Source organism: Prionailurus viverrinus, chromosome A3 (assembly GCF_022837055.1).
Source record: "Prionailurus viverrinus isolate Anna chromosome A3, UM_Priviv_1.0, whole genome shotgun sequence".
NCBI lineage: Eukaryota > Metazoa > Chordata > Mammalia > Carnivora > Felidae > Prionailurus > Prionailurus viverrinus.
In genome coordinates this window covers 65,289,341-65,312,877 of record NC_062563.1, presented here as the reverse complement: position 1 = coordinate 65,312,877, position 23,537 = coordinate 65,289,341, and the positions used below count along the sequence as shown (strand labels likewise).

Below are 23,537 nucleotides of genomic sequence, written 5' to 3'. Positions count from 1 at the left end.
CAGAACCATAAATCCTCTGCCAGCCATGTGGCGGGTACTAACTGACCCCAGCCTCCTGCCACTGCTATTGGATAATGGGTGAGAATCTGGCTCGAACCTGGACAATTAGAACTCCTTACCAATGAGGTAAGGGGAACGGGGATTAAGAAATGGCATTCTTGGCTAGACTTTTGGACAAAAGGGGAAATATAAATTTAGGACCAGCAAGGAGGCTTTTTCCACTGTAGGGACTGAATTAGCAGAGAGACAAGAATGGAGTCATCAGTGGGGGAAGAAAGAGGATCCCCTGGTTATCGATGTCTTTCCCTTTTCTGATTCCAGGCCCTTTCTTGGGCTCAGCTGCTCTTGCCCTGAGGGATGTGAGACTGCACTTGGGTATTTAAGTTAGCGTGAGTTGCTTTCTGTTTCTTGCAACCAGAACATTTCCCTTTAATAAAAGAAGGGGAACCTGTTTCATTTACTGTGAAGAAATGACAGGGTTTGAAGGGTTAGATGATTGTACCAGGGGTCCAGAATTTAGGTAGTTAAGTTCAGGGTATTAAATCCGTATCATCTCAGTTAAACTAATTTTTAGCACACAGTAGTCTCAACCTTGGTCTTGAAGCTTTTATGATCTGCTTCCTTCTCATACCTGAGAATTGAGTGTCCTCTCAACCACCCAGGCATACATCCGGCACTGGTGGTGATGATGATGATGATGATGATGATGACGACGATGACAATGACGTTATTTGCATAATGCAGTATAGTTTATGAAGCCCTGGTCCCATTGGTAGGATATTGCGAACACAACTGTTTAATTTGTTTATTCTGTGCATTTGCTGTGTTCTGAGCATTGAGCTATGTGCCATTTTAAATTGTCTTTTAGTTCACAGAGGGCTCCTGTTAGAAGTTCACAGATAGCATTTTCCCCCTGTGGATGATAGCGCTGAAGAAAATAGGTTTAAGTTACAAGAGAAGGTAGCTCTAATCAGCAATGGAGGAAGAAGAAATGGAGATGCGAGGGTGAGGGGGTGGATTATGTAGCCAGAAATCTTCAAGAACAGAAGTGATATGGTCGAGGTGTATGCTTGTCTGATGGCAGAGGCTAAAGCCCGGACTCTTGGGTTCTTTCCTAGCCCTGGGCTTTCATGTTTCTAACTGGTGAAGTAATCAGATGAGGACACAGCCCTGATATGCTATCTCGAAGTGACCGGTTTATACCACAGTGGACCAGTTTTGGTTCCCGTTCTCACCAAAGCTGTTTCCTAATCCATAAAATAGGGTTGATAACACTGCTGGTACAGTGTTCTTTAGAATTAATAGAACTAACTGTATTTTAAGGACTTGGCTCATGTGATGATACAGGTTGAAATCCAAAATCTGGAGAGTAGACCTGCAGGCGGGAGACCCAGGGAAGAGTTGCCGTCCAAGCCCAAAGAAGTTCTGAATTCCTTCTTCCTCAGAGGAAGTCACTTTTTGTCCTATTAAGTCTTTCAACTGATTGGACAAAGCCCATCTGCATTATGGAGGGTCATCTCCTTTACTCAAAGCCCAGTGGTTTAAATGTTAATCTCATCCAGGGGCGCCCAGGTGGCTCAGTTGGTTGAGTGTCTGACTCTTGATTTTGGCTCGGGTCATGATCTCATGATTGAGCCCTGCATTGGACTCCACACTGAGTGTGGAGACTGTTTGGGATACTCCCCCCTCCCCTGCTCATGCTAGCTCACTCTCTCTCTCTCAAAATAAATAAATGTTTTAAAAATAAACGAATAAATAAAATATTAATCCCATCCAAAGACACCTGCACAGAAACATCCAGAATAATGTCTGACCCAATATTGGAGCACCATAGCCCAGTGAAGTTGACACAAAAAAATTAACCATCCTAGCTCGTCTCATAGGACAGACCTGGAGATTTAATTAGTCCAGAAATGTAAGAAGTGTCTTGCAAATGGTAAAGTGCCCCATCTGCTGAGAGAGGGGTTATCTTTGAGAGCACCTGCCCCATCCCCAAGCAAGAGTGTCCTGGCACATGGAGGGTTAAGGAGCCCTGCCTCCACTGCTCTTCCACCTGCTGTCTGAACTGTCACTACCCCCTCCTGCCCCTCAGGTGAGGAGGGACTGGAGAGGGGCCTGAAGTTGCCTGACACCGGATACTTCCTTCCTGCCTGGATTAGAGTCATATTGTCAATATCATGTCAGTGTTTACCAAATTAACAAATGGACTTCAAGTTAAACACTGGGCGTTTTGTGAGATGGATTTTTAAAAAAATGTGACCTGGCTCAGGGGATCACTCACAGGTGATGGGCTGTTTGCCTTTTTTGGACTCCTGGCCTTTAACATCATGTCACTTTAAATTGCTTTTCATGGAAAACTGCCTCCCTGCCATTCCTCAGCCTCCACACAGAGCCTCCGGGCAGGCATTTCTGTGCACAGCTGGAGCCTTGCCTTGCCGTGGGGCAAGCTTCTTTCTTCTGCGCCCAACAGAGACAGATCTCCTCTGGTCGGTGGCTCCAGGATGGAAAATAAAGTGTGTTGAAACACTTCACTCCCCACCAGGAATTTCTACCCACAGAGCAGGGCCAAGCAGGGCAGAGCAGGGCTTCTAGATGGTCATTATAGTCTTCTAATTAGTGACAAAGAAAGCAGACGTTTCTCTGTGAGGTGGAAAAGACATTGGCATCTGGCCTGGGTGTTCCTTTGGCATCTAGATGTTGGTGGCACGTCCACAGCGAGATACCCAGCCATTATGACTGTGTCTTCTCCTGGTAGCTGAGAGGCTGCCTCCATGGGTCAAGCCTGCTCTGCTTGAGGGATGTGCTGACTTAAGTGCCTCTCAATGATGGGAGACACCTTGACCCCAAGGAGACCATCTCTTGGAGAAGTGGGCCTTTGCATAGACAAAGTGATGACTGTCTTTTGTGTGTTTTCTTACTGAGTTTCATTTTGTAGCCCATTAATTTTTAAATGCTATTTATTTTGGAAAGACATTAAAAGGAAAGAAGTGTGTTTCAGCACCTTTACCACGTGCCATTCTGTAGCTGTTACTGTAAGGCAGCAAAGCAGCCATTTGAAAAGCGAAAGACTTAGGTCAATTATTTTTCTTTCCTTGGCTTACTGGACAGCCAAGCTGGTTTAACTGAATTGACCAGTTGTTTGATGAATCAATCGATCAGCAAATATTTGTTCTGCGAGACCTGTGAGCAAGGCACTCACTGCTTGATTAAATTGTTTGATGAAACAGAACAAATAGACCTGTCTTCTAGGCCCCTTGTAGACAGTCGAGCTATGTGCAACTAATTATTCTTCCACCTCTAATTACAGATATGCGCTCAAACTGAGTTCCTTTCCTTGAACCAAAAGTTAATCCTGGAAATCTGGTAATGCAATTACTCTGCTTGTTTCAACAAGCGAGAAAGAGGGGGAGGGAGAGAAAGAGAGGGAGAAAGAATATGAATATGTTCCATTTATGCAGCTCTACAATGAGGGGGGAGTTACAAAAAGACTTTGATATACAAGGAAAAATGAAGGTCTGTAATTGAGGATGATTTGGTGTCCAAGACTTGACTTTGAAAGGGAGCCGGAACCAACTTTCCTAAATGGCATTTAATGTACTCCCATGGGTTTAGCTTTTTCATTAGCGTGGTTTTTAATTGATGTCACAGCTCAGACTCAGGACCATATTACCAGAGGGAGGGAAGAGTGAAAACACTCAGGAAACACACAAAACAACCAAAAAACTCTAAACCACAACAGTGAAAAAAAACCCATGTCTTTTCTTCTAAACATCATCTTAGCATGAGGCAAACTGATCTGTCAGATATGCTTGTCATAGCCACATATTTTATAATCCAATATGTTCGGGCAAGAATTTTGGAGCAGCCTGCCAACAGCCATCCTGAACTTCTCTCGACACTTTGAAGAGCACGTAATATGTTGAAGGGGGGTGGACTTGGGGGGAGGCCTTAACGCTTTCATTCTACATCTAAGTGTCCTTTGGAGTAAGTGTCACCTAAGAACAGCCCCAGAGGAGGATCAGCCACAGGCATAGGTGATGACCAGCCCCAAGCTCAGTTGGCTCTTGCTACAGCCTCACCTGTGGCCTCTCCCCAATATGAATCAGGAGGAGGGTTAAACCTGACCCTCTCTCACTTGATATAGCATTGAATTCAGTGCAATTCATGGAATCACAGACTTGTATGGGACTGTTGTGATGATCAAATCCAGTGGTTCTCAGTCTTAGCTGCATGTTGGAATCACCTGGAATGCTTAAAAAAGAAAAAAAAAAAAAAAACAGAACAAAAACTGATGTCCAATCCCACCCAATGCTATTCAAGCAGAAGCCCTGGGGTTGTAGGCCCTGGCTGTTGAGATTTTCTTTAAGTTCCCAGGTGACTCTAATGCCAGGGTTGAGAACCACAGTCTAACCTCCGATTTTACAGATAAGGAAACTGAGGCCCCAAGATGGAGTTGACTGCCAGTGTCAGGACCGGACCTGTATCCAGGCATAAGTCAACTTGGTTTGCTAGGTGGTTGTTGCAGTCCAGCAGAGTGTTCTGTCCTGCCCTGGGCACAATGGAGTTACAAGAGGGACCTGAGGCTGGCCCCTGCCCTCAAGGAGCTTATAGCCTCCACAGGGTGGCAGAGCTCACAGGCAAAGCAGTCTGTCGGGCAATGTCCAGAGAAGAGCGGAGCTTCGTAACATCAGATGCCAACTCCCGACTAACATGTCCTGGAAGAGATGCCCACAGGGCCGGGTGGGGTGGAGGGAAGCATTATTGGAATCAGGAACCCACAGGCAGAGCTCAGGATGAGGACATATGGCCAATGATGGGAGGAGAAGGCCCTTTCCAGGGAGAAGGGCTTAGGTGACCACTTAGAGGTTGGAACGAGTGATGTTCGGTCATGTGCTTTGGTGGCCTTTGCTGGAGAGAGACTAGGACTTGAGAGAAGTGTGTGAGGCATGAGGAGGGATTCCGGGCAGAGAGGTTGTGCTGCCAGTGGGGGAGATCCACAGCACAAAAGTTAAAGGTGACCGCTGCCCCCCATGGAAGGATGTCACTGAAGGTTAAAACGAAAAGGTAGAAGGGACTCAGCATGAAGTTATCGTTGGTGAGAAACCCTGTTCTGATTGGTTGGTGCCCAAGTCATACCAATAGTTAACCTATTTTGAAGATCTCCCCTGTATCACATCCTTGACCTCAAGGTACCAGGTCCCTTGGAGGCATAATCTTGAGCTGTGTACTTTGGGGATTCCTGGGCTGCTGCAGGGAAGGGGCAGCTGAAGCTCAGTTCAGGTGGGTGAAGGGACAGAGATAGGTGGATGAAGGGAGTCTTCAAGTCAATGCTAAGAAAAGCTCTATGTTCTCAGATAATTCAGCCTGTGGCCTCTGCTGCCACCCATAGCAGTCGATGGCCCGTGAGATTGGTGCGGCCTTTCCTCTCTTGCCCACATCTTCTCATTGAGACTTCCCGCCCCTTGTCTTCCCTTCCCCTGGATTCTTGCATGGTTGTCTGCTTTATCCCTTGGCTCAAAGGATCCAACCTGCCTTTACCACGCTTTGTAGAAGAGCAAGCCCAGAGGGCAGTGTCTTGGGGTCAGCATCCCAGGCCAAGAAATAGCTTTTGGATGGGGAAGGAAGATGGCGTTTGGGTATCAGATGTCCTTTCCTTCAGAGCCATTTTGTTCAGAGCCCCTTAGGACTGCACAGGAAGGCATTCTTCTTGGGTCCATTCTTCAGCTATGCTGCCTCCTTTCATTTAAGACATTTGTCATTTGATTACCGTCTCCTCCATTTGCTTTCTCAGTGGGTGCACCTACTAAGAAGTCACTCCTGTTGACAGAATTGGTTCTACCACAGCACTGTATGCTTTAGAAAGCCCCTGGGATCCCTGTCCTCTGAGCCCACTCTAGGAATCCATCCTGAATTCCATTTTGTGTAACTTGATTCTAATAGTGAAACCAGCTCAAAATTCCCACCTAAAAGGTGGGGAGAATAAACTAAGGATGACGTGGCCATTTGGATTTGTCTTTGGAAGAAAGGATTCCTTTTTCTTTTCTCATGTTCCTTGTGCCTTAGCCCTGGATGACTGAAAGACACCTTTGAGATCACTTGACCCAACCCTTTCATTTTATAGTCAGTGTAGATGAATGGCTAAGAGAAACGGTCTATTGTCATATTAACTGGGTTTAAGTCTTGGTCCCACCACTTTGAAGTTGCCTGACCTTGGGTACATCACTTAACCTCCTTGAGCAGCTATATAATAATGGTCCTTGTTTCACTGGGTGGTAAACATATTTAAAGAAGATGATCCATATGAAGTGCTTAGAATAGAGCCTGGCATATAAATATTTTTTTGTTATTATTGCTATAAATGAAGAACTTGAGTCATGGACATATTTCATAGACTTACTAGATACTGGGAACTATTTTGTAACTTTTCATGTTAGTTAAGTAGTTCTTGAACATTTCACCAAAGCATCTCCTAGTATCAGAGGCACGTAGAAACATAAACCCAAGGAATCTCAGGGCTTAGCTCTGCTCCATAAGAGTTAAATGTCTTGGACTTCTGTGTTATCTGAAACAACACATGCAAATTTTGTACTTTATTTTTTAATGTACCCGCGTTTGATCCAATATAGAAATTATGGTTTCATCTCAAACTCTTTCTCTCTATAATATCAACTCTCCTAAACATAAATGATGCTTATTCATTGGATGGCGAGCACTGGATGGTGAGCATGTCTAAGCGTTTATAACTCCACTGTGAGGGACATGAAGTTAGCCATGGGGCATCTTAAACAGCAGTGACTGTTCTGTGAAGGCTGGGACTTGAGATCTCATGTGAGAGCAGGAGGGAGGAAGTCACACAGAAGCAGCGCCTCCTCCCTGGGAAGGGGCGAGGCCAGCCGTGTGGGGTGATAACTTCATCCCTGAAAGCTGGCAGCTTTTTGTTCTCGGCAGACCCAGAGGCCCCTCTGTGGGACTCTCTGGGCTCCAGACTGGGGGCTCTGGTCCCGCCATGCCCCAGGGAGGCCACAGTCTGAAAGATGTAGCATGCCGTGGTGCCTCGAGGCAGATTGTGTGCTGAAACGGAGGCGAGACAGACTGTCAGCGTGGAAACCATGTGGTGACAGCTTCCTTCACCCTCCAGACCTGTCAGCTCATGGGGGACCTGACAGGCCTCAACTAATAAGGTAAACAAAGGCTTTAGAGCATGGGGGAGGGATGTGGAATTCCTCCTTTAATGTTTCCCTATTCATAACATGTCACAGGGCTAACGCCTGCCTGGCCGGTGTGGTGAAGGTAGCGCTTCCTGCTTTTCAAGGTCTCCCGAGCCAGCGTGGTGAGGCAGAGGCTGGGTGCACCGAGGCTGAGCTTACAGCCAGAGCAGCTCTGTCGTATGGAGCTTGGCATCTGGCTGCTTCCTTAGGAAGTCCCTGGCTCCCGAGGCTGCATGTTTGAGGGTAAACCCAGACGCTAGCCTGGTGGCCGAGGCCCAGTCACAGCTGTCGTCCGGCCTTACCTGTTCCTGCTCCGGTGCTCCTAACACCTTTCTCATCCGCACAGTGCACCTCCAGTCCACTTTGTCAGTCTGGACAGCTTCCAGGGAGAGTCACCTCAGCTTTGCCCTCTCAGAGGTCTAGCCAGTGTGCATGCTCCCGTTTGACTCTAGAAAAGCCTCCAGATCTTCTGGATCAAATCCCATCCTACCTTGGGTCTTTCCGCCTCCTGGGCTTCTTTCGTGTCCACCCACCCACACTCCCTCCCGCTTGCAGGGCTAGAATGGCAGCAATACAGTATTTCTGTGCCATTACTTAAGAAGACAAATGGCCTGTTAGCCTTTTAGGATGTAATTTAAAAGCCATTTGTCTAGTGGTAATAGCTGGAATTGGACTTCCGCTGTAGGCCAGTATGACTTCCTCCAGGAGCGAGTGAGAGATCGGCTAATGGTGACCGGTTGGCCACGGCTGTTTTCAGACTTACCCACTGTTTCCACTGGAAGGCTCAGAGAGGGGGGAATGGCATTTTGAGGGGACTATGAGCTCACAGAGGGCTTTGAAGAAAGGCAGGCGCCTTTCTCTGGAGCCATACAGCTGCCGTTGTTGGTCTTATGTCCTGAGAGGACCAGGAATAAAAATGGGTTCAGAGGGATGGGGATCATGATGTTGTCGTTAACAGCCAAATCGCACCCATCAGAACTCTTGAAATCTGGAAAGGTTGGGCTTCCTCTTGGTCCTCTCTTTAAGAATCTTCAGGCACATTCGAGTTATCTGGCTTTGGTGCACCTCAGAAGGGACACTTCTCAGATAACAGTGGCTTTTTCCTGTAGACAGCAAAGCTTTTATTTTAACCATTCAGGATAGACAGTTTTCAAGAATATATTACCTGTGCTTCTCCTTCAGTAGAATTGTTGCAGAAACATTAAGTGTTCGTTGATGATGCAGGGCCATTATTTTGAATGTCGGGTTTAAAGACCTTGGCTTCCCTTCGCTATTCTTTTGTTCATTATATGCTATTTTACAATTCCATCGCCTCCTCTATCTTTGGTATTTCATATACATCTACTCCCTATTCAGTGAGGGAAAAAAAAAGAAGGGAAAGTCCCAAATGGTAAAATCAATGATGATGTGTTCACTCAATGGGCTCCACTGACCTCTGGAAAGGATGTGGACGGCCACTGATACAGACATTGGAATATTGGAAAGAGGTGCTATGTCACTTAGTGACCCCGTTGGTTGCTAAACAGTATGCACAGTAGGATGGCCTCTATGCCTAGGGACGCCATAGAGGTGAGCTGGATTCTGGACCATCCAGATCTATAAATGAGGAGACCAAACTGCTTAGCTTTGGATGGATGTTCTGTGCATCCTGTGAAAGGATTCTAGGCAAAGAAGCAACAGTTACCAGTCACCTACCATGTGTCAGACACTATTTTAGGAGCTTTCATATATTACCTTTATTAATCCCGCTAATCACACACTGAGGTTACCTTGTTCAGGAGTCGAGGAGGCTAAAGTCAGGTCAAGTCAAGTGTAGCAGGCTCAGGTTCATGCAGATGAAAGACAGTGGAGGTGGGAGGGGAACATAAAAATAACAGACACCAAAGCCCCTGTTCTTTTTACTGCACATTACCAGTTACCTATGGCCTCAGTAATGCTGCATGACACATGACAAACGGCCACAAAACCTCAATGGCATAGGACAACAAGTGCATATTGCTCACCCCCCTGGGGTCCGCTGGGAGTCGGCCAGGTACTTCTGCTGTTCGTGCACACGTCTGGTGGCTGACTGGCCATCGGTTGATTAGGCTGGCCTCGTCTGGGGCAACCTGGTGACTCCCTTCTGCACCACGTGCCTTTCATCCTTCAGCAGGCCAGCTTGGGTGTGTTCTTGCGGCTGTGGCACAGGTGGAACAGAGCAAGAGGAATCGCACAGGCCCCTTGCGGCCAGGCTGGGAACTGGCCCACCGTCACTGCTATTGGCCAAACTAAGGTGCGTGACCGAACTCAGAGTCAAGAAGGGGGAAGGATACTCCTCTCCTTTTATGGAAGGCATTGCAAAATTACGTGGCAAAGGGAAAGGTGCAAAATTGGGGCCATTAAAGCAATTAGCCACCTAGAACAAGCTGCCTTTGAACCCCAAGCAGGTGTTCTAAGAGCTTCGTCTGGGCATTCCGCCTAACCTTTTTGAGGTTTTGGTAAAGTATGTGTGTGGGTGGGGTGGAGACAGGAAAGTTGGGGGAGAGAAGGGAGACAGATATATGTTTAACCAAAATAATGTCATTGCATAGTATGTTAGTGGCTCTAATGAGGGAAAAACTGTTCCAATCTTATGTTCTATTGTTCTATGCTATTTTGTAACACAGGGGTACCCCCTGGGACTATTAAGGAAGGAGAGCGTTTCTGTTGTTGTTGTGTGTTTTTTCCATCCCTACACTCAGCGAACCCAGGTTCATGACCCGGAAAGAAAACAGACAGAAGAACTGTTTCCATAGCACTTCCTTGGCTGTCAGCGGGTAATGCATTACTGCTGTGTTTCTTGCTGCCAGGCTCTCCCTCTCAGATGCCACATCTGGGTGAGAGGCTGGAGGACATGTGTCTTGTGAAGAGTACGGTTAATGAGCTTGGTGAATGCTGTCTGCTTCTGAGACAGTCTTTCCTCTTCCCAATGGGTATCACGATAGTTCTTGAAAACACGGCACAGGGGGGCGCCTGGGTGGCTCAGTCGGTTAGGCGGCCGACTTCGGCTCAGGTCATGATTTCACGGTCCGTGAGTTCGAGCCCCGCGTCGGGCTCTGGGCTGATGGCTCAGAGCCTGGAACCTGTTTCAGATTCTGTGTCTCCCTCTCTCTGACCCTCCCCTGTTCATGCTCTGTCTCTCTCTGTCTCAAAAACAAATAAACGTTAAAAAAAATTAAAAAAAAAGAAACACGGCACAGGGAAGAGTTATAAGAGCCATCGAGTCATCAGTAATGTCTCTTGTTACTCAGTTGAGGTCTTTCTGTCTTGGTCTCATCTCTCTCTCTCTCTGCCATGGATGGTGTGCTTAAGAGTCCACCAAGCCTTTCCTTCAGATAACTGCTATCATGTACATAAAATTGCAGGAGGAAAAGTAACTCTATTAAAAGAACCATCGTCACATGCTTTGGGAATGTATATAATCAACGATGTGAATTCTCTCTGTTCTTCTCTATTTGGTAAGTGGGACCACAAAATTTCTACTTGTCAGTCTTTACTAACCTCCTTCAAGGTGCTATTAATACATAAAAATATCAAAGCAACATTACAAAAGAAAGAAATCTGTAACGCAGACTTTTCACTGAGGGGTTTGATGTTTCTAATGGGGGTTTCAATGCTCCTGCTGATTCAGGATGGCTGAGCATTGCTGCCTCGGGCTCCGCCTCCTGCTGGTCCTGTCTCACCCCGCCTGCCCACCCAGGAGCCCTATTTGGCCAGAACTGAAAGAGGATGACACCGTGGCAGTTCCCTCTGCTTCCCATCCAGGCAGCTGGAGGACTAGACCTTGGACCTGGTTCCTGCCCCCACTCCCTTTCTTGGGAACCGCTTCCGTTGAGTTCTGAGGTGGACACTGCCGTTCTGGAAGTTCCAGCCTCCCAGGCTGTGGCAGAGAGTGGGGCAGGGGCCTGTAAGAAACCATACCAGACAACGCACTCGAACTTTCCTCCAGAGGCTTAACAAAAATGCTGGTAGCTGCTTTGGACTAGAGGTGACCCACTTCCTCTTCCAGCGATCTCCAATCTCTGTGTCCTGTCTCAGGGCTTATTGTTTTGGGATTCACACCCCCTGCATGTGTGACAGCGTGTGAACTAGTCCTCTTTGGAACTTTGTGTTCATTTACATAACACATTTCTCAGGTGCATATACGTTATGCATGAAGTCTGTGTTGTTAATCGTTTGAAATTTAATTTGAACATGCCAGTTTTTCCTTACTCTTCCATTTTCCCTCTCTCTCTTCCACTCGAGTTCATGCAACATTTCGGAAGAATTCCAGTCTCTTTCCCTGGCACTGTGAGCTTCCTGACTTCCTTAATGGAGGGTGGATACTCAGAAGCCCAGCTGGAATGGGGCCTCTTGCCTGAAGTAACTCCATGGGCCCCTACAGGATCTGTGAGGGAGCCCCAGGCTTCCCTGCCCCACCAGCCCTTCCTCTCATCTCCTTCTCCTCCCTTCCCCAGGCTTGGAGGCCTGCCTGTGTGAGGAGGGCTCAGCGATGAGGTGGCCAGGCCGTCCCTAACTTGCTCTGTGCTCTGGCTTCTGAGAGCCTTTCCCACAATTCCATTAGGCAAGGGCTCTGTATTCATTACTGTGCAATGATGACCCACCCCGCCCCCCCCACCACCACCACCTCCCCTTTGCTGGTTAGAATTCTTGAGAGCTGGGAGGGATTCTTTCTGGCTCCAGAGAAGGTGTGAGCTGAAGGACAGCAGAGGACGGAACTGTAGTTCCCACTGGGTTTTCCCCTGCGGGCACTCACTTCTCTCCCCGCCTGCTCCATCCTGCTCCCCGTGCGCTCTGACCTGAGCAGAAGGCGAGTTCAGTTCCCACAGGTGCACGGATCCCACTCTCTGAAACGAGGGAGAAGAGAAAAAGTGATGAGAGCCGATATCCCTGCTCCCGAAAACAGGAAGCGAGCTGGGTAGATTGACTCGATAGGGAGCTATCAGACTGCGCTCTGCTCACACTGGGACTTTTATCACTGCCAGGCATCAGCGCTCTGGCAAGCTCATGAATAATGCATTTCCCAGTGATTTCCTTCCTTATTTGCTAGCTGGAGGCAATATTGATTTTTTTTTTAAAAAAGGTCCACATAGCTGAGCTGTGTTGTGGTAACATTTATTTAAAATGATGGGGAGACAGAACACACTTGTGTTTATCTCGACGTATGTATGTTGGTGTCTGTTGTCTGTGGATAATGACATTTGTTTAAGGGGCCACGGTGGTTATTAGGAGTGTTTTTCAAATCAAAGGTTGGTTCAGTTTGGAGCCCTGGGTTACGCTGAAACAGCTGTGTGGTGGTGAAGGACCACAAAGATGAGGCAGAGTGCACTGGGAGGAGAAGGGGGTGGAAGGGGAAAGGGGGCGGGGAGGTGGGCGACAGGGAGGAGGTGAAAGTGGATGGGGAGGGGAGGGGTGGACAGAGGTGGGGGGTTAGAAGGGGTGGATAGGGAGGAGGTGGGGGTGCACAGGGAAGAGTTATAAGAGCCATTGAGTTAGCAGTAATGTCTCTTGATATTCTGTTGAGGTCCCTCTCTCTTGGTGTCAATCCCTCTGTGTTCTCTCTCTCTCTTTCTCCACCTTGGATGCAAAGCCCCCTGGCTGCACCGGTCTCCATATCCAAGTAGCAAATGTGATGGTGACATGTGGGCAATGCTCCTGCAGAGGGGCCATGACAATCAAACTATGCAGGTGTAAGCAGGGTTGGTGACCACAGGCTGAGCTTGGAGGGGAAATAGCCCAGGCAGGCCTGGGGCATCAGAAGTCCCCATGGGTGGCTCTGCCCTGCCCTGCCCAGGACCGCCATGTGCTGAGTCATGGGCAGCCTCACCTGCTGAAGGCTCCTGGCTCTGTTGACTTCATTTCTGCTTCTGACCAAAAGAGGCACATACCTGGAATTACTGGGCTGATGATGCCAGGCCCGATGCCCCCAGCCCCATTCAGCCACCCTCCACCTCAGGCAGGCCAGAAGCACACCTGCAATCTGACAGACTGTTGTGGCCTCCCACTCCATCATACTGTCACACAAGCTCTCCGGGATTCCAAGAAGAGAGCCCCCTTCTGGGAAATCGAATTCTCCTCCCAAACTGTTCACTGGCTTCCTTAGCCCTCCCCACACCATGCTGGTCTTCCCTCTAAAAGCTCAGGAGCAAGTTCAGCAAGCTCCAGGCACCTGCGTGGTGTTGAAAGCAGGCCTGGCAGGGAGGTGGTGGCGATGGCAACCTCTTCGGTGGCCCTCCCTCACACCTTCTGTCCCAGGCACTCCAGGCTCCAGTCCTCATCTCCTGGGGCAGGTAGTGCTGTGGTGGAGAAGCCAGTCGCTGAAGCTCTGGAGAGACCCTGAGAAGTCGTGGAAGTTCGGAGGGTGGAGGGCACCGGATAGCTGGCCGGGAAAGGCTCCCATCTCTCCCATCCACTGGCTCCACGCTACTGCCAGCTAATAATCAGGACCCCAGACTCTCATCCATATGGCTTTCTACTGCTTTGACGGTATTTTCATATATGAACATGTTATGTGAGCTGCCCCCAAAGTCTAGAAGGTTCCCCCGAATCCTTCATTCACGTGTCTTACTAGCAGTAGTTTAAGCTCGCTCAGCTTCCCTTCAATCCTAAACTTGTGGGATTGAAAAGAAGGCTCCATATGCACTGCTTCCACTTCATGACTTACAACCCTCCTCCCACATTGACTGGAGCTACCTTTGTTAAAGTGACCACTCATGTTCAGGTCTAAACCTAGGGCCTTTTCTGAGTCCTTACTGGCTCTGCTGTAGTTTTCCTGTTGCCAGCTTCCAATTCCCCTCCACCTCCTCCCAGTGCACCCCTCCCTGGGCCCCGTGCACCTCCACCACGTCACCAACAGGTAACATGGTCAACCCAAAGGGGTCTCCAGTGATGTCATTCCAGGTATCAGAGGCAGACGATTATATTGGGGTCAGGCGACAATGTTACTGGTTCTCTCAAATCTTTCCACTTGTACAGCCACCAACCTGTCCCGCAAATAGACGTGGCTCTAGATCCCTCTTGCTGGGGAGCAGACATTGAGAAGTCAGCCAACAGTGAGTCTCAGGCACTTCCATTTGCTGAGCAGCAAATGAAACTGAGAGTTGGCACACCCTCCCCCTCCTGCCACTTCGCTGAGTCGAAAACTTGAACCTGGAACCCCCGTCAGGCTTAGGTCTTTGCTTTTGCTCATGTAAAAGGAAGAGGCTAGAAAGAAAGGCTCGTTTCCTCCGCGGGATGTGGAGAGCTATAGCGTGCACCAGGCGATGCTCATTTATTTGAAATTGTTCCATGGTGCAAAGCCCTCTAATCGATCATTCTTTTGCAAATGTCAATGGGAGAAATGTGAGTTCTGTATTTATAAAGCTAGAAAAATGGGGGCTTGTCCCCCACCTCCCAGGTGTGTATTTATGCACTGATGGATGACCCCAAAGTGGGTTTGTTGTAGAAAAAGTCTGTGCCAAAGGCAGGAACCTTGCATCTGGAAACACAGTCTGGCAATTAGGCCTCTGAGCCCGGAGGCCCGTGCTCTGCATTTCCTGGCTGTGACTATCACATCCTCGAGGCTGGGGTGAACCCAAGAGTTTCCCACAGTACTGTCCCCTGAGGTTGCTTTTTGTTCTGTTTTGTTTGTTTTGGGCTCTGGAGGTGGAGCTTTAAAAATCTTGGAAGCTAATAATAATCAGTGCAGGAGAACAAAACTTATTCCAGTCTTGTCCCGAGAGGAAAGTCATGAGGAATAAGGAGTTAACGGTGCAAAAGACCCTTTCAAGTAGTTAGATGGGGAGTTCCTCACAGACTTGGGGCGTCCTGACTGGGTGGGTATTTCCCAGGAGCCCTGGCCTTCCCCAGCCCTGCCCTGGGGAGCAGGCATCTCTGTGCCAAAAAGTGACCCCTGACCCCAACTCCCATTGCCTCCCTCTCTCCCCTCCAAACCAGCCTCTCCTTTCCTTCCCTCTAAACAATGGCACACTTTGTTTTATAAAGGACGGTGAGATAGGAATCGCACTTTCAAAATAACTTTCACACAAAGAAATTGGGACCCGCGAAGCCAATGGCATGTGCTGCGTGGGCTCCTGAGGGCCTTGCTCCTTTCAAACGGGCATCCCCACGTGAGGTCTAAGCGGAGTACCATCTGACTAATTGGTGCCCTGTGTTTTTCATGCTCTGTGGGAAAAAACCAGCTGTTATGAAAGGGTTAAAAATGAGTTCTCTCTGTCAAGAGCCCCAAGCAACAGGCACGTTCAGTTTCAGTCAGGAAGAAAGACAAGTGTTTGGTTAGTAACAGGATATGGCTGGAGCAGGATTTTGGCCTCCGGTCCCTCTGCAGGTTGAGAGCCGGGGATGGCCCAGTTCTTGTGGTTATTTGGAGGTTGGAATGGAAGCAGGCAGGCCTGGAAGGCAAGGCCTGGGCGGTGCTCCCCACCCCTCCTCTACACAGAAGGAAACTAAGGGTCCAGGGCAGGCTGGGGGCTTGACCTGGGTCATTCTGGTTAGTGGCACAGCAAAGACAAGGGTAGGCAATCCCTGCTTCCGGTTCCAGAGTCCTTTCTGGAAAGCGTCAGGTCTCATGGAATGTGAATTCAGGCAGACATGGATTCGGGGTTGTTTCAGCCTCTTCTTGGCGGGGTTGCCTGGTGTTCCTCTTTTTTCCCTCTTCATCCAGATCCCTCATCTGTGAAATGGGGTTCAAAAATAGCTCTTTGGCTGGGTTTTTGGCATTCAGTTAGATGCCAAAAGTACGTATAAGATCAGCGATTGACACACTCAAAAATTGCTCTTTCTTGGGCTGACAGGAATTCTCCCAGGTGTGGGACTGGTCACCCAGAGGGACCAGCCTCCTCCTCCGAATCTGTCTGGAGGTAAATAAAGCCTCTGAAAACCAAATACCCCTGTGGCAGTCCTATGTACCCTCAGCCCCTTACTCGGGGAACTCCACATCAAAGGAGAAGGCCAATGGGACGGGGAGAATAAAAGAGCCTTTCTGAGCAGAAGGGAACTCACCCCAGAGAAACACTGAGCTAACGGTGCCCAAAGCTGGCCTGTGAAGTTAGAGAGGCCTGGAGATTAGAAGGCCGAGAGGAAATAATGCTTTTCTTGTCTTGGCTCCTGGGGCAGAAGGAGAGCAACAGCTGGCAGGCATATGCAGCCTGTTAGGGGCACACTCCCATCAGACAGAAGGAAATCCTGCCTGGAGCTGGCAGGGCTGGAATAGCCACTGGGGAGCAGGCGGTCTGGGGGGGCTCAGGGAATCTGAGCCGTTGCTGCCCAAGCTCCGGGCCCCGGGTCCCTCCATGGCTGCCTGAGCAGGGGCCTCCTTCCCCAGCCACTGGCCCTTAAGGCCCTTCCCCTTCCCAGGAGGTGTCGGATCCAGTGATACTATCGACAGAAAATCCGAGGAAGCCTGGGGTTTATTTTGTATCCACTTCAAAATGTGTACGAACCCCCTGCCTCCTCTGTGCCCGGATGGGTGACTTTGGCCCACACCACAGCCTGGAATCCTTCTCCTCCGCCAGGCTAGACAGCGAGCGGCCTTCTTTTTCCCCTTCAACTTTTCCTTGGTTTACTTTACCGGCCAAGGGATCAAACTCCTAAGAGAGGAACGAAGGCTGCCTACCGTCCCCTCTCGGGCCCTCAGCCTCTGAGCCTTTGGCCCATGTGACAAGATGCCCAGCATTAGCGTCTGCTAATTAATCGGGAAACTGGCTCCCTATTGGCCCATAGCTTTTTACAAACCTGAATTAAACGAAGTGTTTATGTGACAGATATGTGGGAGGGATTTCAGATATAATCACCATCAATCTGGCTGCAGCCAAAATAAATTCTGTGAAAAGTAAAACAAACTATTGCACAGACAAAGTAGGCCTTAGGGGTCTCCAGCAATAATCTGTGTTTTCTTATTTAGCCTCATCTAATATTTCTGCTCTTTTCGGCATAGATAGGATCTCTGCATACAGGGCACTCTTGCTGCAGCTGACAGGGGCGGACACATGCTCCTGCCTCCTGAGTGGAGGGAGAGGGGAAGGGATGTTGCATATTTACATTAAAATTCTTAGTTCAAATAAACCGGCTCTGGCTGGGCACAGGGTGGGGTAGAGATGTGGGGTAGAAGGGGGTGTTGGGCGGGGAGAAGCCTGGCTGTAAAGTGGGGGGCATGCTATAGCCTCCCTTCCTCAACCTGCTAAGGTTAGGGCCACAGTAGAAAAATCAGAGACTCAGAGACCGCTGATCCTTCCAGAAAAGAGCTGCGTTAGGAGGCCCTCAGCGTGCGTGCGAGGTGTGCAGGCTTTCTGAGCGCTTTCTCTCTCTCTCTCTCTCTCTCTCTCTCTCTCTCTCTCTCTCTCTCCTTCAGCTATTTCGGCACTTCTGGGAGGAAACAGAGTGAGGAAATTGAAGCTCAGACATAGTAACTATGCTCTAAAGCGGTGACGTTGGGCTTTGACCCTGACTCTGAAAGCCTATGCCGTCTCTCTCCACCATACCTTGTTAAGTAAAGAGGAACCAGGCTCAGCCATTCTTCCCTGAGAAGAAACCCCTGGGCACCTTGGTCGGCCCTGCCCAGCCACCCTGCTGTGTCCCTTTCTTGCACAGCTGGGGCTGTTTGACACTCCCTTTCCCGACTCTCCCCACTTTGGCTCAGCTTGTCCCCAGTTCCCAGACCAGGCTTGGGGTAAGGAAGGAAATGAGGAAATGTTGAGGGTCTCCAGTCGAGCAGCCGCCTGTCTTGCCTATCTGTGGTAATGGAGCACAGCGCTAGCCTCCTGCCTGAGAGCTCTAGCTTCTCTCCCTCAGGGTTTTGCCCTGGTGACCAGCCTAGGATCCCAGCAGCACCCCCAGGAGCAAAGACTCCTGCTTGCTTCATACAGATCTCTGGGTGCTTGAAGCCAGCTCTCCAGTTGCCCTGTACCCGGACTTGCCACACTTGCCAAAATGCTACGATTTGGGGGAAACTCCCTCCTTCTTCAACCACTGCCCCCCCTGCTTAGCACTTGCCCGGGCCTGGCTCTAGAAGAAGTCATGCCCGTTGAACTCAGTCCTGTCCATCTGCTCTGAATCCCTGTCCTGGCTCCTGTGCTGCCACATCAGTGGGTCTGGTGTCACATTCTGTCCCTTCCTTAATATCTAGAACTACTATCTGTATCATTCTCGGGGCTATGCCTTACTGAGGAGGTGATGTGTGGACATAGACTTGAGGGAAATGAGGACATTGGCCATGAAGGTAATTCGAGAAGGGTGATCCAGGCAAAGGGGACAGCCAGTGCAAAGACCCTGAGGCAGGGCACATTTAAGGAACAGCAAGGAGGCCAAGGTGGCCAGAGTGAAGTTAGCACTAGGGGAAGTAGAAGGAGGTGAAGTCAGAAGTGAGGTCAGAAAGATAACAGGAACCAGACCATGGAGGGCCTTGTAGGCACAGTAAGGGCTTGGGCTCTTCTCTCTCCCTACTTGAGTAAATTCCATAAAGGTCAGTCTCTCTCATTAGTCAAGCTAGAGTTCAAGAAATTCAACAAATATTTCTTAAATTGTACACCAAGTCCTGAGGCATACACTGATGAGTAAGGCTGTCCCTGCTTCAGGAAGTTCAAGTTTGAATCCCAGTGGTTGTGGAGCATGGTGCGGAGGAAAGCTCACTGGACTGGGCGTTGGGAGGCCTGGGTTCTCGTCCTCCCTTCCACTTAATCTTGGCCCTTTGCCAAACCTCAGCTTCCTGTCACTGAAGATAGTTATCTATGTCCCAGTCACCTCCTGGGTGTTATGGTGATCAAATGAATTAAGGCATGTAAAGACTCATTGAAAACTGAACAGACCTGTATAAATAGAGGAGGGGGGTTAGGGAATCAAGTTAACATGTTCACTGCCCTACATCCCTTTCCTTGGGCCAGTAGACTCAGTCTGTGTTGCAATCTTTGTCATGCCCTCTACTCTCTCCGTGACCTCATTGGCACTCACTTCACCTGCCATTCTTTCGGGTTGGTGCAGATCTCTGGCATGAAAAACACAACCAGGAGGGTCTGCTTTGCAAAGGAGATTTACCCATTCCTTCCGTATGTCGTGCTTCCCTGATCAGATAAAGCCGCATCTGGGGCTAACGTTTAGGTCAAGTATGCACGACTCCAACCAACAGCAATAAAAACAGGCCCACAGGTTGCCGAGCACGGTGAGCTTTTAAAATGCATTCAGACAGTGTGAGGATATTAAGAGGGAGACACGTATCTCATTTCAGGCTACAAAGCAGATCCCACAGTGGGACACGGAAATGCTGGCCGCTTCAGGGTTAGCTTAGACTGAAGAGAGGGACCCGGCTGGAATACAGACATGCCTGAAGCTGTGTCCCAGGCACCGGGCTTCCAGCCCTAAGGGCACAGCCTGTCAGCTCAGCTCTGTTTCGAGTGGAACTGGACACTCGGTAATGGCCAAAAACAGCAGTAGACTAAAATAATGAAGCTACATGTGGACAGTGATGGAGGTGGAGAAAAACAGAGCTGGACGGGCCCTCCGGAAATTATCTTGTACGCTCTTCCTTTAGTTTACAGGTAAGGACACCAACACCTGCAGGTCATGTTGTGACTACAGTAATGAGGAGACTCGAATGTCATTTTCATTGTGAGCGCATTTGCCTCCTCTGGAGTCACAGCACTCTAAATGTCCTTACCTGTCATTTTTTTTGTGTCACAGTGACCTTCTGGATGCAGGACTAGCCAGAAGGACACTTGGAGGTTTTGGGGTCCAGTCAAGGGGATGGACTGTGTTGGTCACAGTGGAAAGGGCACTGGATAACCAACCCAAGGATCTGGTGTGAGGCCTGACTCTGGACTTACTTACTGGGGGACATTTATCTCTTTGTTTTCTTAATTGCAGAACATGAGGTATACGGCTAAGAGAATGTGTGTTGCAAGGCTCTGAAAACCAAAACTATTTTCCATCTCTCTTTTCCAGATTCCAAGCTGTCATTTGTGAGGACATGGTTCTGAATTAGGGGTGAGTTTCTGAACAGGGGGTGTAGGGAAGCTAGCGGTCCCCAAATGGACCTTCCCAGTCACAGTACGCAGGGCTCTTCACTCTCAATGACCACCTCTGCGCGCCCCACCCCCCAACTCCCCTTCACTCCCTCAACAGCCTCACCGGCCCTCAGATTGTCCTCAAGTTTGCAAATGTCTCTTCTTCACCCCAGGGCACTCCTCCTTTCCTTTAAAATGGTAGCATCGTGACATCATCAGTACCATTCCCGACTCCATCCCACAGAGTAGTCGCGGTCTTCTCTGTGTGACCATAAAGAGAACAATTCTGAGAGCCAGGCATGTGGGTTTAAATCCCAACTCTATCACCTACTATGAGTTTACCTTGGACACATTATTTGGCTCTCTGTGTCCCAGTTTCCTCGTTTATAAAGTGGGGATAATAAAAGAATCTGGATCATAGGATAGGGTTATTCCGAGGAGCAGGTGAATTAGTATAAGTTAAAGTGTGTAGAACCATGCCTGGTTCATGGTAAGTGCTATGTAAATATTTTCTGTTATTATTATTATTGTTAGACTATTTAATATATCATGTGCAATGTAATGGATTACATATCTGCCTCCCCCACTCAGAATATTAGAGCCAGAACAGCGTCCTATTTTTCTCTTTTCTCAGTGCTTAATGCCATGTCAGGAACGTATTAAGTGCTCAATAAACACTCGTGGGATAAATGAGTGGGCATGGTCTATATAATTGTGCCTATGACGTCATTCACATCATTTTTCTCCAGTAAACTTCAGAGGACAAGCAGTATGTCAACTATACCTCTGTGACCTTCATGTGAATTGTCTTGTGGTTTTAAAAATTCCCCAAGTCTCATTTTTGTTTAAGTAACAAAGAAAGTTGCCTTGGAATTCTACTCGGTAGAACTACAATGTGGAAACAAGTGAAACTCAATTGGTAATAAATTTTTCCACTTGGAGTTGTGGTCCCAGCCACACTGTTTTTGACATGGTTTCCAGAACAGAATCTAGGGCTGGGTTTTATTTGAAGAGTAATTAAGATAAAAGAAGATTCCCTCCACCCCTGTCACCACCCAAGTCTTTGAGATCATATGGTGTGAAGAGGGACAAAGGACTTAGACAAGTGAACATAGCTTCCAGAAGGAGACAGACGCTCTAAGGATATGCAGCATGGTGGGGGGAGGTCAGAGTGGGGTGAGGGTTGTAATTTCCTAGAAGAAGTGGATTTTAAGCCACTGGTTCCACTTGATGCTCCTAATCTGGCTATGCACAATATCCTGAAGCTGATACCTGAGAGACTATTTGCCAGTTTGGGTTTTAGGTAAGAGTGCTGTGGGGGAAACAGCTCCCTTTCTATTGTATTCTTGACTGCCTGTGTCCAATAGTATTATTTTTTAAGTTTTTCTTTTAATTCCAGTCAGTTAATATGGAGTGTAATATTAGTTTCAGGTGTACAATGTAGTGATTCAACACTTGCACACCGCACCCTGTGCTCATCACAACAAGTGCACTCCTTAATCCCCATCACCTGTTTCACCCACCCCCCCCCACCTCCTCCCCTCTGGTAACCATCAGTTTGTTCTCTATAGCTAAGAGTCTGTTCCTTGGTTTCTCTCTCTCTCTCTTTTCCCCCCAATAGTATTCTTAAATACAACAAAATACAATCCCTCCAAGGGTTTGTAGGGCTAAAATTCAACCATATTATCTCTTCTAATGGTCACTGGTGAAGCTAATAACTTAGTAAACAATTATATTTGATAATATTTAGATATTAACTAAGGTAGTGATGTAAATATATGTATTTATGAATGTAACAGGCATGTGCTGGTAGTTTTATTAATATTTATTTTTAAATTTTTATTGGAGAGTGTGCATGCAGGTGGGGGTAGGGGTAGAGGAAGAGAGCGAAAATCTTAAGCAGGCTCCATGCTCAGCGTGGAGCCCAACCTGGGCTTGACCCCCACAACCCTGGGATCATGACCTGAGCCGAGATCAAGTGTTAGACATTCAACCGACTGAGCCATCTAGGCACCTTGTGGTTTTATTAACATTTAAATGATATAGGTTAGGAATGGATAATCAGGAATATCAACATACTGTCTTCAGCTATTTTATGATACGATTTCTAGGCCAGCAGACACACAACAGGATCCGTCAGGTGAGCCGAGAAACGGATATGGTAAATTGTTTGCTAAGATGGCTGCCAACAATTCCTTCCCTCCTTGGATGCTTATTTTGTGCTTCCCATCAAGAGGTGGGGTTTATTTCTCCTCCCCTTGAACCTTGGGCTGGCCTTGTGACTTGCTATGACCAAGAGAATTCTGCAGACACAACGCTGTGCCTGTTCTGAGCCTTGTAAGAGGCCTTTAATAGGCCTGACATCTTTTCCTTTCACTCTTTTAGAGCCTTGAGCCACCATGTAAGGACCCTGCTGGAGAAGGGGGACCAGCCAACCCCTGGAACCCTTTTCCAGCCTCTCAAAGCAAGAAGAGGCATAGGAGTGTGACGCCATCTTGATTCTCCAGCCCCAATCAACACCCTCTCCCTTAACACCACTTGGAAAAGAGATAAGTTGTCTCCCCAAAACCCACCCAATTCATACCATCAAGGAGCACACAGTTGTTGTTTTGGACCACTTCAGTTTGGAATGTTTTGTTACACAGCAGTACATCCCGGAAACAAGGGATACCACTGATCTACATTCTTGTCTGAGATCTCTTCCTGTGTGGTCTCTTCTTTGGGTTAGGACAGGCCAGGAAAAATCTTCAGTGCCTCTCTCCCCCCATTGCTCAAGGTAGACACTGCTGGTTGATACAACTCTCTTTCCTCTTTAATTCAGATGCTGCCTTAAACCTCACCACAGAGCTCTGGACCACAACTACTAAGCCATTAATGTAGGTCTTTGAACTGAAACTATTTGCCATTCTAGGATTAGTCATCCTGTTTCAAAAGGAAAGGGAGAGTGTGTACCCTAGTAATCCATTGGTACCTCCTAGAGCCATGGAATGTTTTTTTGTTTGTTTTTGCTTTTTTTTTTTTTTTTTTTTTTTTGAGAGAGAGAGAGGGCATGCATGAATTGGGGAGGGGCAGAGGAAGAGTGAGAATCTTAAGCAGGCTCCATGCTCAGCACAGAGTCCAACATGAGGCTCAATCTCAGTTGTGAGATCATGACTGGAGCCAAAATCAAGAGTCAGATGCTTAACTGCCTGAGCCACCCAGGTGCCCAGCCATGGAATGTTAAAGATGATACAACTTTAGGGGCGCCTGGGTGGCGCAGTCGGTTAAGCGTCCGACTTCAGCCAGGTCACGATCTCGCGGTCCGTGAGTTCGAGCCCCG

At 48.3% G+C, this 23,537-nt stretch overlaps 1 long non-coding RNA gene across 4 annotated transcripts in view; it reads left to right on the top strand.

The window, feature by feature from the left end:
• Positions 1-6,888: 6,888 nt before the first annotated feature.
• LOC125162780 (uncharacterized) overlaps positions 6,889-23,537 on the top strand; it is a 65,604-nt gene continuing 48,955 nt past the window's right edge. For 3 of the 4 annotated variants that reach the window (XR_007151175.1, XR_007151174.1, XR_007151171.1), the window contains exons 1-2: positions 19,407-19,753; positions 20,157-20,198. This is a non-coding gene — a long non-coding RNA (uncharacterized LOC125162780). Of the gene's footprint in view, positions 7,182-19,406; positions 19,754-20,156; positions 20,199-23,537 lie in introns of those variants that run through there. The other variant, XR_007151173.1, reaches the window with a different exon arrangement.